Source organism: Heloderma suspectum, chromosome 2 (assembly GCF_057233095.1).
Source record: "Heloderma suspectum isolate Gila_16-S chromosome 2, 16-S_ref, whole genome shotgun sequence".
Classification (NCBI taxonomy): Eukaryota; Metazoa; Chordata; class Lepidosauria; order Squamata; family Helodermatidae; genus Heloderma; species Heloderma suspectum.
The window spans coordinates 161,156,673-161,162,672 of record NC_139459.1 but is presented as its reverse complement, the minus strand read 5'-3'; positions in this window follow the sequence as shown (position 1 = coordinate 161,162,672).

The following is a 6,000-nucleotide window of genomic DNA, read 5'->3' as shown; positions in this document are numbered from 1 at the left end:
TGGGTGCCGCCATTTGCATTCCTTATTTTGGCCCGTCTTAGTCTATGTAAACATTTACGTAGACTAAGACGGTGAAAATAAGGGGAACACAAATAGCGTAGCGTCTATGCTATTTGCGTTCCCCTTATTTTCGCCATCTTAGTCTATGTAAATGTTTATGTAGTCTAAGATGTGCCAAAATAAGGAAAGCAAATGGCGGCGCCCGTGGGCGCCGCCATTTGCATATGCGCATTTTTGTTTTTTTTTTAAATCAGCCGTGATAGGCTAAGTAAACTTTTATGTACCCTATCACGGTGTTTTTTAAAAATCTAGCTGTGATAGGCTACGTAAATCTTTACGTAGCCTATCACTTATTTTTTTTTTTAACTGGAAATGGCGGCGGCCGGTCAGAAGACTGGCCGCCGCCGCCCCGCCACCAGAACTGCTGCCAGAGCTGCTGCCCCCAGGAAGATCCGCCCAAGGTAAGTCCCGTCCCGGGGGGGGTGGGGGGGCAGACCGTTCCGCCACCGACTTCGGGGGGCCGAATGCGCTGGCATTCGGCCTTCCTGAGATCCATGGCGGAATTCTCTGACATCCCTACTGCTTCTACAGACTGCATAGAGAGTCTGTGTTTTTGATTCATTTGGTTTTCAAATGTGTCCCTGAGTGCAGGCATTGTCTTTCCCAGGGCAGCACTGGTTCCCAAAGGTAGCTTCATGTAAGCAGCGCCATGATCTGTATTAGTATGCTGTCATTTGCTGCTGAAGTTTTCTGTCTGTGTCCCACTCTCTTGAAATCCAAGCAGTGTAAGCCACGTACATGTGGATGTTACTTTGGGGGAACTTAAGTCTTGTTCTGGTGATCACATGAGATCGGTCACTGAGACTGGGTGTCTATGCACAGGAGGGACGCACACAAAGAAATTGTGCATGGTTTCCTGTATGGGAGTAATGCAATGTATGGTGTTTTCTGTGATACAATAACATAGCACTGACACAGTGTATTAATGTTGTTCCAAACTTCCACAGGGTGACACTGGCTACTCCTTGTGGAAGAGGCCCAAGAAAGGAGGCACAGGGAGGGGGCAGCAGAGGAGGAGGAGGAAGAGGAAGGGGCACAGGAGGAAGTGGAGGCAGAGGAGGAGGAGGCACCACCACTGCCAACAGTCGCTGGCCCCTCCCAGCCCACTGCAGCAGCACATTCGCATCCCAGCCCAAGCGTGCTGGCAGAGTCACCGGTGGTGACACTGCGGTGGCAGGCAGTGGAGATGGCGGCACTCACCAGCCGCGTGGAGTCCCTTAGTCTTGAAAGTAAGTCTCATTCAATGTATGTGTTCTACTGAACACAGGGAAAGAACTGCTGCTGCATGGGTGTACAAGCTGTGCTGCATTTTGTAACAGTTGCGGCAATGACATGGACTATGCTGCGCCAGTTTTTCCATGAAATGCTGTGTTAACATGTGGTGATGGTGTGTGCTTGTGCTCTCATGCGATCCTGACATGTGAGTAACAGGTTTCCTGTTGTTCCTTCTTCCACAGACAAGGAAATCAGGGAATGGCTGGATGCCCTGGAGAGGAGCAGCAGCACCAGCCGACTCACCAATGAGGCCAGCCAGCTGCCGGCCAGCCAGTTGTAAATAGTTCTGTAGTTTAATAAAACACGTATGCTTTGTTTCCAACCCATGCTGTACTGGGTTTTATTATATTTCCCACCCCACCCCACCCCACCCCAAAGCAGTGTCCCACTGCATTCCACTCCACTGAGTGGGCTACCCTCTCAGCTTAGTGCTATGAACATTTGTGGGGGGGGGTTTAGGAGTGTACAAAACCCCGCTTACCTTGCTTCGCCGGTTTCCGCAGGTGGGGGGAGGTGATCCGTTCCGGAATCCTCGACGGGGGGGAAGGCAATCTGTTCCTCCCCCCCCCAGAATCCTCGACAGGGGGGGAGGCGATCCGTTCCTCCCCCCGGAATCCTCAACGGGGGGGAGGCGATCCGTTCCTCCCCCCCGGAATCCTGCCTAGCTGGCTCCGCTCCACGGTCAGGAGCGCTCCACAAGTCCCTACATTGGCTTGTGATAGGCTACGTAAATATATATGTAGCCTATCACAGGCTGGCGTAGGGATGCAAATGGCGGCCGCTACGACAGCACATTTGCCACCACTGCTGCTGCCGCCGCCACCGCCACCACCAGAGCCGGAGCCGCAGCCAGGTAGGGTCCGTTTTGCAGGGCTTTCGCGGGGTGGTGGTGCGGGGGGCTCCGTTCCACCATGGATTCCGGGGGGCCGAATTCACTGGAATTTGCCCCCCCCCCCGGATCTGTGGCAGAATTCTCTAACATTCCTAGTTTGTTCGTTTTCATTTTGCATGGACTCTGGCTTCAGTAGTAAGGGAAAGGCACTTAATATTAGGGATGTCAGAGGATTCCACCACGGATCTCAGTGAGGCCGAATGCCAGTGCATTTGGCCCCCTGAAATCCATGGCAGAACGAAGCACCCCGCCCCACCACCCCGCGAAAGGCGTGCGAAACAGAGCACTTACCTGGTGCCATTCGTGCTGCTTTGCAAATGGCGGCCTCCTCTGCGGCTGCCATTCACTTCTTCCATGTAACCATGATAGGCTACGTAAATACTTATGTAGCCTATCATGGCTAACGCAGGGACGCCATTTGCGTCCCTGCGGAGGCTGTGATAGGCTATGTAAATATTTACGTAGCCTATCACGGCAAAGAAACAGGAACACAAATTACGGCTGCCATAGCCACTGCCATTTGTGTCCGCAGGCTCCACACGCCTGCGAATGCACCTAACCGGCGGCTCTGTGGAGTTGCCGCAGAGCGGAGCCTGCCGAGTTAGGATTTTGGGGGGAGGTGCGGAGCGCCTCCCCAACACCGTGAATCACCCCCTTCAAAAAGGTGACTTTCGCACATCCCTACTTAGTATATGGAAAAAAACAGACAGCTTTGCTGAATCCTGGGGAGGAGATACTGGCACAAATTAAGTGTTCTGGGGTGGAGAAGACAACCAGAGCTTGCACATAACAAAGAGTGGCAGAAGAGACTTGCAAAGAACAGGAATAGAATACATCATCTGCTTTTATAAAGAGTTGCTGAAGGATGGAAAAATGAGGAGGGATGGTTTTGTGGAGGGCCACAGGATGTATGCTGTTTTATTTCTAGAGGTGTGGTCAGTGCTTAATCTTTAAAAAAGGAAATGGTGAGGTTTTAATCTCTGTGGTATATATTCCATCACTATGAAGTGTGCAGGGGCGGGGAGGCTGCATTTGTGAAGCAGGGAAAGAACATGATTCTGCATATGTTCAGAGGCACTCTTTCTTTCAGTGTTACTTTTGCTAACATCGGTGACATGTACACATTCCTAGCCATTCTAAATGTGCATGTATTAGCACATGCAAATTGGTGTCATGGGCCTGTGTCCTGGATCTGTTAAGGTCATGGCCCCTGTGCCTGTGAAAGTCTTTTTTCCCCACAAAAACTGCTCAATTGCTGCCTCAGCAATGCATGCCAGAATAGGAGACACACTTGGGGATTTTCACAAACAGATTTCCTTCAGCTGGGCCTGAGGCCGCACAGAGAGTTCCGTAAGTGGCAGAGCAGATTCCTTCTCCTTCTAATGAACAAAACCATGGAGATGTATTCTTCTCCTTTTTGCCAAAGCTGTGACGTACTGCACGAGCCCGAATAGGGTGGCCTGGCACATGAATGTCCCCTGTGCCAGAGAGAGATTCTGCTGAGGTTTAGGACCTGCACCTTCAGAAGTGAATCATAGAATCATAGAATAGTAGGGTTGGAAGGGGCCTACAAGACCATCGAGTCCAACCCCCTGCTCAATGCAGGAATCCAAATCAGAGCATCCCTGACAGATGGCTGTCCAGACTCATCTTGAACACCTCCAGTGTGGGAGAGCCCACCACCTCCCTAGGGACTTGGTACCATTGTCGTATTGCTCTAACAGTCGGGACGTTTTTCCTGATGTTCAGCCGGAATCTGGCTTCCTGTAACTTGAGCCCATTATTCCGTGTCCTGCACTCCGGGATGATCAAGAAGAGATCCTGGCCTTCCTCTCTGCGACAACCTTTCAAGTACTTGAAGAGTGAAACCTTGGCTGTCTGGGCTCCAGCCTCCACCTGCTTCCACAGAAGCCTCACTTTGGAAAGTGAAGGACAAAAGGACTTTGGAACGCTTCTTTTTTATTTATTACAGTTATATGCTGCCTTTTCCCCTCCTTAAAGAACCCAAGGCAGCATACATAATCCTCCTCTCCATTTCATCCTCACAACAACAACCCTGTGAGGTCGGTTGGGCCGAGAGTCTGTGACTGGCTTTAAGTCACCCAGTGAGGTTCATGGCTGAGTGGAGACTAGAAGTTCTAGAACCTGGGTCTCCTGACTCCTAGTCCAGCACTCTAGCCACTACACCACACCGGCTCTCCAACTGATTGAGAGGAGCATGGACATGGTGGAGGAGGCTGTGCCAGGTGAACCCAGATGAATCAGCTCCTGGTGCTGCTGCTGCCCCAGGCAACCTGAGAGATGATCGAGGCCAACTGCACCCTGAGTTTGGAAAGGGACAAAATGAGCCCATGGAGTTATTACAGGCCAGGAGACCTCCTCCTTAGCAGGATCATCTCTCTCTCTGCATCAACATCATTTCTTCCAGAGATCAGCTTTTAATTTCAGCAAGCCTTCTCTTTCCAGGAAACTCATTCTGATGATGGATGGAGCTACTGCTGCTTTTTCCTCTCTGAGCTCCCTCCTAATGTCCCTGATTTACCAGGGGTTTGCCCCATATAGCCCAGTCCAGTGCCTGTCCCAGGCAAACAACTTGTCCTATGTCACCTCTGGGGGAAGACCTTGGGGAAGGGGGTGCAATTAGGGATGTAAAAAAGTCACTTATCTTTCCGCGGATTATGTTGATGGGGGGAGGCGTTCCGTCCCTCCCCCCGGAATCCTCGATGGTGGGGGAGGCGATCCGTTTCTCCCCCCCGGAATCCTCCACAGCCGCCTATGCTCCACGGCAGCTCTGTGGAGCAGCCGGCCAGGCCCAGCCAGGCCAGAGCCATCCGCAGCCGGATTTCCAGCCACGGAGGGCTCTGGCGGGGGGGAAATCGTGTATGCAAATGGTGGCGGCTATGGCCGCCGCCATTTGCATTCCTTCTTTTGGGCCATCTTAATCTACATAAATATTTACGTAGACTATGATGGCGAAAATAAAGAGGAACACAAATAGCATAGCGGGCACTATTTGCATCCCTTTTTGATTCACCATTTTAGCCTATGTAAATATTTTAGGCTATGTAAAGACTTACATAGCCTATCACATCTGGGTTTAAAAAAAAACGTGTATGCAAATGGCGGCGGCTACGGCCGCTGCCATTTGCATTCCTTATTTTTGGCCATCTTAGTCTATGTAAATATTTACATAGACTAAGATGGCGAAAATAACGGGGAACGCAAATAGCGCCCGCTATGCCATTTGCTAATGCCATTTGCATAAGCGTTTTTTTTTTTAACCCAGATGTGATAGGCTACGTAAGTCTTTACGTAGCCTATCATGGCTGAATACAGGGATGCAAACGGCGGCGGCTATGGCAGCTGCCATTTGCATCCCTGCTAGCCAGTGGCTGGATGTCCAGCTGCTGGCAGAGCCGGCCAGTGGCTCCATGGAATCCCCGCAGAGTGGAGCCAGCTGGCCAGGATTCCAGGGGGAGTGCCCCCCCAGCGGAACCCAGCAGAGCAAGGTAAGTGGGGTTTCGTACACCCCTAGGTTTTTTAGAAAAACCCACAAGTAGATCCTACAAGCCTGAGATCTGTCCATGCCTGCCCTGGAACACTATCCTCCTAGGGCCACTGAGCCTTTTGTCCCTGCGGAGGGAGCCAAGAGACAAGACAAACTTCATTGCTCTCCTCTCCCTAACTCATTGCCATTGCTCTCTCATTGCTGGCTAGTAAATCTTTAAGGGCTATGAGGGGAGTTTTTGGGGTATCAGGGAGCATTGGCAGGG